Source organism: Chaetodon auriga, chromosome 23 (assembly GCF_051107435.1).
Source record: "Chaetodon auriga isolate fChaAug3 chromosome 23, fChaAug3.hap1, whole genome shotgun sequence".
Taxonomy (NCBI): Eukaryota; Metazoa; Chordata; class Actinopteri; order Chaetodontiformes; family Chaetodontidae; genus Chaetodon; species Chaetodon auriga.
Window position 1 is genome coordinate 10,267,433 of NC_135096.1, and position 13,532 is coordinate 10,280,964.

General features: G+C 43.4%; 2 protein-coding genes across 2 annotated transcripts in view; both read right to left on the minus strand.

The window, feature by feature from the left end:
• stradb (STE20 related adaptor beta) overlaps positions 1-13,532 on the minus strand; it is a 123,764-nt gene that overhangs the window by 86,985 nt on the left and 23,247 nt on the right. The gene's annotated exons all lie outside the window — the stretch shown is intronic.
• Positions 1-13,532, minus strand: part of gpr137c (G protein-coupled receptor 137c) — a 152,839-nt gene that overhangs the window by 43,671 nt on the left and 95,636 nt on the right. The window lies entirely within an intron of this gene.

Sequence of the window (13,532 nt, forward strand, 5' to 3'; positions counted from 1 at the left end):
AAATATGAAGCGTAATGTAAGTCCTCAGAGAGAAACATCAGTGTGAGACTGATCCAGCAGAGGGGTTTTGACTTGAGTTGCCTCGCGGGATGCTGTCAGTCATCCTGACAGGCACAGGGCCCGGGGGACTGACGGTGAGCCACAGTCACATGAGGAAAAGGTGGAGTGTTGGCTGGGTTCATCCACCTGAAACATCCATTTACAGAAGAGGTTAAAGGTCCAGCGCTCCATCCAGCTTCTGAAAAAAATCTCCCTTTAAATCTCTGTAAATTGCATGTGAACAAGTGGTCAAAAAGCACAAGAAAATGTTTGTTCTGGAAGTATCCACGTGGACAAGGCCTGTGAGCCCGTCTCATCAGAAGCCAGCTAAATTCTCAGTTTTGGTTTTGACATCCACTGAGATCCAGTCCATTAGATTAGATCAAATTGCAGTTTGCAAGGTCAAGAATGAACCGTCGAGCTGAATTTTACAAGACTAGTTTGACAAATAGTCAAATTGGACCTGAACCCCGGAGTAACATGCACAACACCAAGTAATGGGTAGAACTTTTTAAAGGAAGTGGTTTGACATTTTGGGAAATAAGTGCTTCATGTCTGTTGTGTGGCAGGATGTCACGGCACCTCGCCAAGTGTTAGTCTGCTCCCTCACTCTGTAACTTTAACTTCACTTTTTGTGCAGATTAAACAAACAGGATCGAGCATGTTAATTCCTGTGTCTGCCCCTGTTTTTAGTCTTTCTGCGAAGCTAATCTAACCTAATCAGAGTGGCAGTGGTCCTCTCATCTAGCTCCACTGTGAAGCATGTTGCTGAAAATGTCAAACTGTCCTGCACAGACCTTTCGCCGCTCTCAATCTACTGACTTCTCTCTGAACTGCAAATATGATACCGTAGCATTAGCATCGACACCCGAGGAGTCACATGCCGGAACTCTTATATCACCATGCAAATATGGTCGTGCCTTTTCCCTTTGAGGAGTCTTATGCCAAAGGTGAGGTATGGACCTACAAACATTTGACTTTTATTATTCAGCAAGTTACACACGATGTTAATATCTTAAGTCAACAAGTCTGTTTACTTAAAAGATGTTGGTCTGGCGCGGTTTTTCCTCAGTGATCTTGTGTTCTTTCTAAAACAAACATGGCAGGTTACTCTGTGACTGCCTCTGTCACGGACATCCACAGCTGGTGTTACACACCCACCAGGTGTTACACACGTGCAGTGCACGCTCCACCAAAATAGTTTTGCATTTAATGATCGGTGGGAAGGGAAAGTTGAGTTCTAGTTATGGCTTACTTTTAATTCTTATCTACTTGAAAATGAAGCTGCATAATGCAAATATTGACCCTTGAACTACGCCTTTTCGTCTCTGCCCGGTTTGCGAGGTCCAAACAGACTGCGGCACGACTTTGAAGTTGATGAGTAAAATATCGTTTACTTTCATATCTTGAAAGCGTTTGGGCTGCACAAAGGTCTCCGGTGGAGTGGAGGTCGGCGTTTAAATGAGCCCAGGCTTCGTAATTAGCTTTTTAGTCGATTTAGATGAATCGTGGTTTGACAGCTTTGCAGATCCGCAGACCGTCCTCATCTGCACCTCTCACACGTGCAACATTTTGTCCAAAAACTGTTCAGGACATACAAGATGAATGTGGTGTTCCGTTTGGAAATTGGGATTTCAGTGATAGAATACAGCAAAAAAAAAAAAAAAAGAGAAAGAATATGATGAATAAACAGGAAAGTAGGGGTATTAAAAATGTATAATGAGCAATTAAAGCATTTGTGTGCAAAGTCTCAGCTATGTAGAACAGTGAAAAAATAATGAGAAATATAAAGATACACAGCAGAGAAAGAGAAATGGGTTTTGTAACAGGCTTTGTATGCATGGCTTTTAATATTCATCTTCCATGTAGGTTAAAACATCATGTCCTGCTTTGCGTATTATATGTGCATCATGCGCCGTCACAGGATCCGAACTCCAGATGGAGGCACCATATGTACAGGAACTAGTTTATATCTGACGTCTCAGACCAGACGCTGCATCCCAGTGTCAGTGCACTGAAGTAAAATGACATAAAAATGACTTATTACCTTCCAAGTTCAAAGAAACGCGATAGTTTCCCGAAATTTCAAAGAGAAGATAGTGGCTCTGTTTGAAATGTTTACACAGTTTTCTCGGGAAACAAAGAGGAGACAGAGATAAACGGGCCGTGTGGGCCTTTTCACAGCCTCACAAATGAGCATCCACAAACAGCTCGAATGCTCAAAGATTAAGTAGCCTCAACGTGATTCAAAGCCCCTGAATTCCGCCGCTTTCTCTCCTCCTCTGCTGCACAGCTTCTCGTTGTCGGCTTGGCTCCTCTTCTGTGCATATTTGATGAAATGAGTTGTAATTGCCCAGTGAGCTGAAACAAAGCAGAAAGCAGTCAAGTGGAGCCTTGTTTTACTGTCAATTGGTTAGCAAGCAAAACACTGCTCCCTCAAACAATTTCCATTTCAGTTTAAAAGCTGTTTTTTGACTGGGGTGCTCAGGTAGCTCACCTGGTAGATCAAGCACCCCATGTGTTAAGGCTCTGTTGTTACCGCAGTGGCCTGGGTTTGAATCCAACCTGTGGATTTGAAATTGTCTTTCCTGCAGAAACACACCTCAGATCGTATATCGGTCACATAGCCGAGAAATATTACTGTGGCTGGATGTCGCTGAGAGGAGTTCAGAGAGACAGATTGAAAGATGTTAACAGCCAGAGAGGATCAATCTGGCTGCTTCAAAGAGTCTAACAGGAGCGAGTGAGCGTGTGACTGATAGCTACATGAACGAGCTGGGGATTCACACTCCGCTGAAGTATTTCACATTTCACTTTTACGAGAGGAAAGGCTTCAGACTCCCCTCTCTGTAGACGAGTAACTTAGGGAATACAGCTTAAGATCAAAAACTCACTTGGACCTCTAAAAGTTTAGTTTTCTTCCCGATGAGCATTACACCGTCACAGAGCTGCAAACATGGCTGTATGCCCTTTTGCACAGTGCGTATGTTGACTCCCTATTTTCTGGTTATTTAATGCAGTTTTGACACTTGCGCTAACTCCATCTGGCTGTGAGACACGGAAGAATTTCTTGACAAAGACACACAAAGACGGCATATGGTTTAATCACAGTAAACGCTGTCTCCATCTGTTCCATAGCTACTGGCATCATCGCATTTTCTGTGGCTGTCCCAAATGTTTTATGTGCCTTTGTCATACACAGTATTCAAATGTATTCCGATTATTTAGCTCTACACTCTTGCACTCGTGCAAAGGATGTGTGAGTGTGTGGGGGTGGACTTCTCACACACACAGTCACACACCAGTAAAGTTCCTTTTTGCGTCGTAGTTACACCTGTGATGGTTTTTTGTTGGCTTGTTTAGCCACTTGGGGGCAGCAGAGACTCAGCATGTTCCATTATACACATTTATTATCAGCTTGTTGAAAGTTGAAATGGCAATGGCTATTTACCCTCTGGCAGGTACAGGAGCACGTGAGCACTCATGTGAATTTGTGTGTCTTGCCACCAGGTGAACGTTTGCCCTTCTTTTACCTCAGTTTTTGGTCTCCTCCAACTCCTGAATAAAACGTCTGGTGGTTTAGCTGCTAAATGCTGGTTGCTGACTTTGCCTGCGTGCTGTTTGGTGCTGGGCAGCTAGTGTACAATGGACCTGTAGAGCTGTTGTTGCTGCAGCCTAAAACTACGCTGATGAGACTGAACCAGAACAGACAAGTTGCACATCAGAGAACTGAAACAATGAGCTGAAAGAGACTAAAATGTTTGCAGAGCTTGAGGGGAACTGCAGAGTTGGGTGAGATTTCTCTGGGGGTTCGTCAGTGCAAGCACATTTCCACATTACAAGTAGAGTTTTGATTCAGTGTTGATATAAAATATTCATCAGAGCAGCTGTAAATTATGGTTTTAGGTTTACAACACGTCTCAACACATTTGCAAAGAATATGTGAGGGTGTATGGGTAGATGTCACATCCCTGTCTGGCCTGCTGCAAAGTAAATCTCCCTTTTTGCAAAGTCAAGTTCAAGTGTTTGTGATCGACCCGGGTTTGTCATAGACCCCGTTTGTCCATGCTGCTGTCAAGCTAATCTTACAATAGCACTGACAATAAAACAAACAGGAAGGGAGGAAGACATCTTTCTTTAATGCTTACACCAATAAACTCCACACACCTGTTCACCAAGGGCTGCCACTTTATCACGACGCTAATTCTCTTCAAGCAGCATCACCATCATGGTAATAGCAGCTATGTCAGGCATCATTTCACCTGCAGTTATCTCTATCAGTGGAATATTCTGTCCTTGAGATGCAGGACTTTTCCAAAGCGATGAATCAAGCTTATACTCTCGCTGTCAGGTCTCTCAGCTCCTCGGCTGTCATTCCAATAATGGCTGTTTATTTTCACGCGTGTTTTTGCAGTATCTTTTCAGTATCTTTGGCCTTTTTGGAAAGCATTGCTGCTACAGCATGAACACAACCAATGTACAGTCCTTCAAACAGGAACAGGCTTTTCTAAGAGTGCCTTTCCCAAATGTATTCACACTCCGCGGCTCTAAAGAATCTCCCATTAATGGAAATGAGTTTTTTACCCTCCATCACTCCACCTAACCGTGAAATATTCTGGTCTGAAAGTCGAGCGTGAAAGAATTATACTCCACTCAGAGAAAATACTTTCAACTCAAAGTTTCTTAAGCCTTATGACTCTATCAACACCGTCTGGCTGTTTGCCTGTTTAACTGTCTGTCTGCTACACATTATTCATCCATTAACGCAGAATTCAGACGTTTCACCAACAAAGTTTGTTGCCTGATGATCATGTTGCTCTTGGAAATGACTAGTTTTTGGTCCTGGACAACCTTTCATGTGGTTGTTAGTCTGTCTTTATTGCCTGTGCTTCTCAATCATTCTCTGCATCCCACAAAAGGTGCCTTATAGTCAAAGGATTTTCATTCAGTTATTCACAGAGGGCTTCAGAGAAACTCCCGATGAGGGACTGCTGAGTGATGATTTAATCTTATTCCTTTTTGTGCCTTTAGACACAGATTTATTTATGAGAGCGTCTTTGAGAAGAATCATACTTCACATGATACAAAGGCTGCATCTTTCTGAGCCGGCACGCCTGCAGCACTGTCAATACAGAAGCTTCCCATTGATCACTGTGCTGGAAATAAAATCAGCCTTGTGAAATAAATTAATCTAGGTTAAGCCAGTGTGATGCAAGCACTGATACTGAGGGGATGTTTAACAAAATACCAAATAGACCTTTCACACTTAGTTACCTGCCTCCCTCTCACCCTCTTAAGCTGCGCTTTCCATGCAAGAGTACTCAGGACCAACCAGACTGTGAAGAGAACATCCTCGAGGAAGAGCTTTTGGGCCTGAGTGAACCACTTTGTACATGAAATTCACTGGAAATTTCACCAGAGATGTTTTTAACAACGCATTAGCCTCGTCAGGCTTCTTTTCCCGGAACATCAGTTTTCTTGAAAAGTGAACTTTCCGAGTCCTTCTTTTGTTGCCGGAATAGTTTGACATTTCGAAAAGTACACTCGCTCGCGTTCGAGCCGGATGCGAAGATTGACACCGCTGTGAGTCACCGCCTGTCGTTCTGGCATTTCGGTCGGTGTGTGGATTAAACAAACAATGTGTGTTCGTTAGTGAGCTTTAGAAGTGCTGGAACAGGCATCCTTTTAGCTTTGGCTGGAGCCAGGCTAGCTGTTTGCCTCTGCTTCCAGTCTTTATCCGAAGCTAATTGAATTTAGCCTCATAGAAGGGGACAGACATGAATCTCATGTAACTCTCAGCAAGCAATTGTAGAAGTGTCTGCGTATGCCCTAAAGGGTTTTCATGTAAGACAGAAACTTCAGATGGTTGTCGTGTCTGTTATGAATCAAAACTCATTATTTTCACACTTCCTATGGACCCCAGAGTCATGGCTGAATTACTTTAGGGATGGCTGTAATGCATTCTCCGCTGCATTAGAGTTACAACTACGAGCCATTTGACAGCGCCGTGAAAAGGATGCTGTGATTATTTTGCAGTTTAGGACCAACCGCCTCCATCTGCCTCAAGGCCAAATAGCTTAGTGATTAATTTGGAGTGAGCTTCATTTTTGTACCAGAAGGAAATTCAAATTATTTCAAGATTAACGAGCAATTTACGACCAGCAGTTGTCTGGAGAAGACCTCGTGGTTGTAGCAGAGGTGAAGAATGTAAGCAAAAGTGCACACATGCATACTGAAAGTCGCACACTTTCAATGACTGTGACTTGAGCACAGAAAGTGCAGCGAGGCAGTGATTCACAGGAGAGCCCTGCTTGACTCACAGGCGTGGAGAGGGGCTTTGTTTTTAAATGCAGTCTGGGGCTTTGTTCCTCTCGTCTGTCCACAACAAACCGCCCCTCAGTCCGGCCCTGATTATAATCAATGTTTGTGGGCGCTGTGGGTTTTTAAAGTGTTAGCACTCCCCAATTTCTCCGTCCCCTCCAGGTAATCAGGTCGCGAGCAGCATCGGCTCGCCCCGGGCGCCACACTTCACACTGTCCTGCATGCCGCCACGCTCGGTCTGTGGGAGGAACACACTGATTTGTGTGTATTTTTGTGTCACCGCGTTGCTGTCATTACGTATTGTTTATCACAGAAACATAGAAATCTCGTATTTCAAGCACATCCATGAGCTTTTCATCAGAGGCATCTTTTACCTGGTGGCAGCTTCTTTATTTGACTTTTTCTCCTGGCTGAAAGGCATTCGATTGATGTGAGCCTGAACATTTCAACCAGAAGTCATTACCCCAGATTTAACTCAGTAGAGTTCATGCCTAATAATCAGTGCGGGTTAATGAGAACAACTTCAGCTGTATGGACTCAGATCAGTTTCAATATTAATATTATTGCTTTGTCTGCAATCGTGGCGTCACTAAAATGTCTCCTGTGTTCTGTCTGTACACTCACATGCTGCTGGTTCGGTCAGTGATTATTTAGCATGGTGAGTTCATTCTGTGGATTCGTTGTTACAAATGTGTGCATACATGCATTGAACACCTCCAGCTGACATTCTGGAGCAGAGGTTCTCAAACTTATTAAAGATCCTCAGATGCTCCGAGATCCGCTTCTGATCGTTGGCTGTAACAAAAAAAAAAGACAGGCAAGGAGACACATTCTGTATCTGTGATTTAGGATCTGTGAGCAACGTTGGTGTAACGTTAAGGCGTGAACACGGCAGCGACAACACACAACACTCGCACCAGCAGTATCCATGACAACGATGTCAACGATGGGGAAGGAAGCCGCAGTAAAGCGACATTCATCAGGGGGCAGGATGGCTGTGATTGACCTCCAGGATGCATGTTTAGTCAGCTCCTAACAGTGATATGATACGACATTTGTATTGTGACAGTGTAAACAGTGTTCTGTGTATTTGGGACGAAGTAAAAGTAGAAAACATTGCAGTTAGCTTGCTGAAGTCAGGCTGGAAAGCAAGCAAGGATAAACAACAGGGCCAGTTCTGCAACCAAGGTCAGCTAGTAAATACAATTAGAGGTGCAGTATGAGAGGAGTAGTTAAATGTGACACATGCAATCATGAAAGAACTGTGAGAGTGTTAATGCTGGAAAATTACAGGAAATGTATTTATCAGGAGTTCAGAACAAACCCTGAGTTTGTGGGCTTTTCAGCTGCCTCATGCTGCGTCCTGCATGCTGGAAACGAAACCAAATGTCACACCGCAAAATCATCATCAGAACAAATGAAGTCCGCGCTGTCACTCCTGTCTGCCGGGCGAGCTAACTCCTTGTGACTGACCTTTGTAATGCGTCTCTCGCTGACTGCCTTGATTGTGGTTAGGGTGTGTTCTACTTCTTAATGCTGAGATTTGCTTTCCTCAAGTGAGATGACGGTCATCCCACAGATAATATCAGTTTTAATTAAACGAAGTGGCTCAGGGCTCCATCCTCTGTCCACAGCAGTATTTTTGACTGGACTTGGACGGCAGATCAGACTGGTTAACAGCCACAGATGTGTGTTGGTGTTCTGCACTTTGTCTGTGCTGCCAGAGAAGATGAAAAACAGTTGTCTCTAAGGCAACCCCTGTTGACTTGAGAGACATTTGCAATGGAATAATATAGAAAATAAGAACAGGTAATAATAGCAAAGAACAGGCAATGAAAGAATGTGGTAAGCGTGACATTTGCTGACATTTTGAAGTCACGATTCATGTAAAGCTCAGTTACTGTTATGAATGATTCATTCAGTAGAATTCTATACAGAAACAAAATGTCTGAAGCGGCAACAGGAGGATATTTGCAAAGAGTGATATCTGCTAAATGTCTGGTGCAGTCTGGAGCGTCTCACAGGCAATCTGGCAATTGTGACTTTCTGCAGATTCTTGGACACAGAAAGGAAAAGGGATGACTTTGTGTCCTCCCTGCATAACTCGCCTCACATGGAGTCCGTTTTCTGCATGGCGATTCAGATGGTTCCCCTCAGCAGCGAGCAGAGTATTTACAACCTGCCAGATTTCATGACAGTCGGTTCGTGCAGTGTTTATATATCCGCGTCTTCTTCTGTAACGGCTATGAAATGAAGAAGGTTCAGGAATTCGTACTGTACAACATCCAGACTGACAATCAATCCGGGCCCACCGCCCACATTTCCCATAATTTCAGCTTTAAATCCGAGTCCTTCAGAGACAAACGGGTCCCTTCACTCATCAGTGAGAAAATGCAAATCAAAACACAACCTCAACTTCCTCCCTCAGTATTGTTACACTCACTGAAGTCAACAAAATGACTGCAACCGACTGCAAGACTAATGATAAGTGCATTACAGCAGCAGCAGCAGCAGCAGCTCAAAGCTAAAGCTCCTCGTGTAGCTCGGGGGTGTGAGCAAAGCGTCAACACGTGATCACTTTGTGCTCATTTGGAGGGAAGTTTTGAAATTTAAAGATATTTAAATGTTGTAAACAGTCAGAAAATACACCAAAACCATGTTTTCAAATGCAGTGGCGCACATGACAAAAGACACAGTGCAGCATTAAAATTTAACGTGCTTCTCCGCCTCTGGATTGGAAACAGACTCCAGGAGCTCGTTCGACAAAGAGCGCGGGACAGATGGGAAGTGACACGTGTGCCCGGAGGGCGCGATGTAAGACTGCAGAGTCACTGGACCTCAGTCATGCTGTGGGTGTGCGTTAGTTTGTGTAACACCTTGTTTCGGCACTTCCCTCAGACAAAAAGGGATCTTGTGAGCGCATTATTCTCCTTCGCTCTCGTGTCAAACTGCCTGACTTCTCAAAGCCTCATGTACAGTGGTAACCCCAGCTGTTCTCCCTCAGGCGGCGGCAGCAGCAGCAACAAATGCACCCTGTCAGGAGGTTTTTTTGTCACCCCTCCGACTTGCTGCTGCAGCGGGGCCTTTGATGCAGACGAGGCCAGGCGTCAGATGGATGGTGTGTTGGGCGACGGTAGCTGAGGTGTCAAGTCGCTGAAGCTTTTCGGGCGAGCCGGATGCCAGTTTGTTCAATAAATAAATTCCGACTAGAGAGGAAAGTGGGCAGCAAGAGGACGAGATGTGGGAGAGATGCTGGCATCTCCGATACATTTCGAGTGTGACAGCGAGAACACAAACTGGGCTTTTGGTGCTGTTTGCTGTTTGATTTAAACACGAGCGCTGTACGTACATACATATGTTCTCTTTATGTGTGATTAAGAAAAAAAGAGGAGGAATCACACGCGTGCTTGTGTGCATGTCTGGATTTCAGCACCATGCAGTGTGATCTACGTGTGCGTTGTGTTCACTTGTGTCTAATATTTTTGGTGCAGCTCAGGATGAAAACCGTAATTTTAAATGCACACGTTTTCTCAATCAGTGTCCTAACAGACTCAAAGTGAGCAGAGTTTCATTTCAAATAACGTGACAACACATGCTGGAGTGCTCCAACCTGCGTTTCGCAAGATTTGAATCAGAATCTGATGAAGAGTTTTTGAGCTCAGGGCTCAGTCTGAGCTTGAATCAGAAATTCAGAAAATGCGTTGGAACCCTGACAGAACAAACACCGATCAACACTGTAAACTGTGAGCTCACCAGTCGACATTGTGAAAGCTATATTTACATGCTGGAGGCTTGTTTCGGGATGCAGGGGGTAAAATGTGATGTTGCCTCGCAATTTAGGGCCAGAGTGTCAGAGTTCTTTGGGTCTCGAGGACAAAATTTGTGGATTTTCTCTTGAAAAAGCAAACTGACTTCTGTCTTAATGAACACAGGAAAAGTTTTCAGCAGCTTTAACATGCCTTGAAACAGTATGCACACTGTAAAGTATGTGGAAAAGAAGCAGAGTGTTTGATTTACCACGCAGTTTATTTGAATAGGCACCACATAAATATTTTCAAAATATGAGTTTAGTGACACGACTTCAGCCTCGAAGCAAAAGAACCCACTGAGTACGAAGTTTAAATGGTGTCAATATGTGAAATATGCAAGAGTATTCATATGGAGACATGATCATATGTATAAATGACCATTCAGTTCATATCAGTTGTATGTAGTATATATCTGTGTGTGTGTGTGTGTGTGTGTGTGTGTGTGTGTGTGTGTGTGTGTGTGTGTGAGAGAGAGTGTGAGAGAGAGAGAGAATGGGCAGCCTGGATGCATTGCAGTGCCTTTAGAAGTGGTTAGCTTTCTGAAAACATTATTAATACAGGAAATACCAAGTAAAAATAGGCAGCATGAGCCAATACGGAACGTTCTCACAAGACATGACACAAGTGTACGTGAAAGAACCCATAGGCACAAATAAAAGCACTCCTGTCGTTCCGTGTGGTCAAGGCAGAGCATGGCGAGCAACCTGATGCAGAAGATACATAGACAAAGTTTTGCAGTCAAAATGCCAAATCTGGACTTACTTGTGTGTGGGTAAAATCAGAAGTTTTTGGAAAAGGGCACGCATTTAGATTGCTGATAGATGAGCGCTGATCGGCGAGCAAAGAGGAGCCCACGGTGTAGCCAGCCTTGGTGTAGATACAGCAGATGGCTTTAAATTAAAGTCTCATCAACACCATGAATAGAAATCTGCTCAATTTGCTGCGTAGGTGTCTATGGAGATCAGAAATATAACACAATAAATGGCTGCAGATATACTTCTGAGAAATTCGAAAAGCACTTTTTTAGCGAGTGGAGCTTTAAGATTAGTGTTCGTTCCAATGCGTGTGTGGATTTTATTGTGTCAAATGTGGTGCACTGCAGCTTTTAAGCGTTTAGGAACACGTTACAACCCTTTGTAAAAACTATAGAGGCACTTGATGTGGATTTCTGGCAAGTCCAAATGGCACCAATGCACATGGATAGCAATACCCAGAAAGTGAAGCACATTCCCACACAAACGACACAATTGGGAATTTCTTCATTTCTTGATTTAACGAGATCTCAGAGTTCTGACAAGTATTTTCCCAACTCCTTTACAAATGTCCGCGTAGTAAAAAAAAGAGCCCATGAGATGGGGAAATGTCAGATCAGTTGACATGTGGTTCAGAGAGAGAGAGAGAGCGGGAGAGAGAGAAAAAGGGAAAATGCGTGGGAGGTGTGTGAGCTCTGCTGTGGGAGACTGCATGAAATGGCAAAGGCACAGAGAGGAAATTGCAATCAAACCACTTTAACAGCCAGAACTGCCACTGGAATCATTTTTACCATTCGGAAATTGAAAACATGTTAATATAAAGATGAACGAGCAGGGTTTTTGTGTCCACATTACCTCTGACACCCCTAGGTTTGAGAAGAAGGACATAATCCTTAAAATACTGTTTTAGTGATTTTCTTCCCCTGTACCATCTCTATGAAGTATCTGTTGTTAAAGTCGATACATCATGGACACATTCTGCCGTGTATAGACATTTTAATATGAATACAACCACAGTGAGATATATTATGCTGCATATATATCCTGTTATTTTCATTACATCCTCACATTCCCCGTTGGGACCTTTGTGCATCGTTTATGCTTTTTCTTTTTGTCTGTACCGATTTGCTTCCATTTTCTCTCAACCTGTGGGACACTGCCAGCCATACTCCCCCCTTAAGGCCATCCATGCAGTTGAGTGTAACCTCTTCAAATTTACCTCCGAGGTGGGGAAATCCATGTAGCATGCATGCGAGCACGCTCTTGGGATCTAAACCGGTCCTATGGCACCACCTTGTGGCTCAATGCAGGTATTGCGTAGTTCTGGCCTCCAACTGGGAGGCACCTCTGAGACTGGCACATCTCAGAGATCCTGCATTAGTAATAATTATAATAGTACTATCTTTTATTTATTTTACACATTTCAAACAGGACCTTGATGTTGCTTGTCTGATTCTTAATGCAAGGCTCTTCCAGCAAATGCTCTACTACCCTCTGCAAGCAGCAAAACACCCAAGACCTCGAGTCTGCAGACATTAAAGAGGCCTTAAACACACTGCGATCTCAGCACCAACTTGATCTTGATGATATGAAAGTGACTGTTGCTGCAGGTATTCAGAGTGGTTCAGCAATGTGTCCTCAAACATCCCTCCAAAACTCCCCACCACACCTACGTACATGTGCTTCTTTTTGGGAGAATATCCAAAAACCAGTCCTCCTTTCTTTCCTGGTGCCATCATGCTGCCTGCCCCCCCCAACCCCTCCCCACCCTTTTTTTGGGTCAGAAATGTGTTTTCAATTGTCTTTGGGTAGCTTTTTTCAGCCCTAATGGGGTTGAAGTGGAGCAGCTTTGCTTCAAAAGTGTTTGCATAACCAGACCTCCATTCTGTGAGGAGCGTTTTAACCTCTCTAGCAGTTTGGTGCACGATGTCGTCCACTCACTGCCATGACTTGGTCACTCACAGGACAGTCACTGTGGTCTGAATTCTGGGTCATTATCCTGTACTGCCCTCTGCTGGATATCGGGAGTTGTGCTGGAGATGCTTTATTACCTGTAAAGCCACAAAGTGATCAATATTAAGTCATCATGAGATAAACATGTGAACAATATTAATGAAACAATAATTATTGAAATAGATCAAGAAATTCTTAAAACTCAACCCATAATCATAAAATGTAATGTCATCATTCTTATTTTCAGAATTAACATTTTATGTTTTGTGAGACTTAATGGAAAATTTCATGTCCCCTGCCCTTTAAATACAGGAAGCTCAACAACTGCTGCTAAATTTAGCCAGTTAGCACCAGTTAGCTAAAGCAACAATGACATATTAATTGCTGGCAAAGTAGCTCGACAGGGTTTTTTATTACATTATCAAAGTGAAGATATTGAGTTTAGCGTTAGTTTCTTTGAGAGAGGCAGGGGGTACGTGATTGGTTTAGGGCTGAGGGGACAGTGATAAAACCACCATCATGAAAAGTGACATTATGAAATAAAATGTATCATTAAGAAAAGTGTCCCCATGAAATAAAATGTTCCAGTATGTGAGGCTTCACTGTGAATGATATGATGAGATAATATTTCAGAGTAGTCAGTTGAATTTAAAAATGT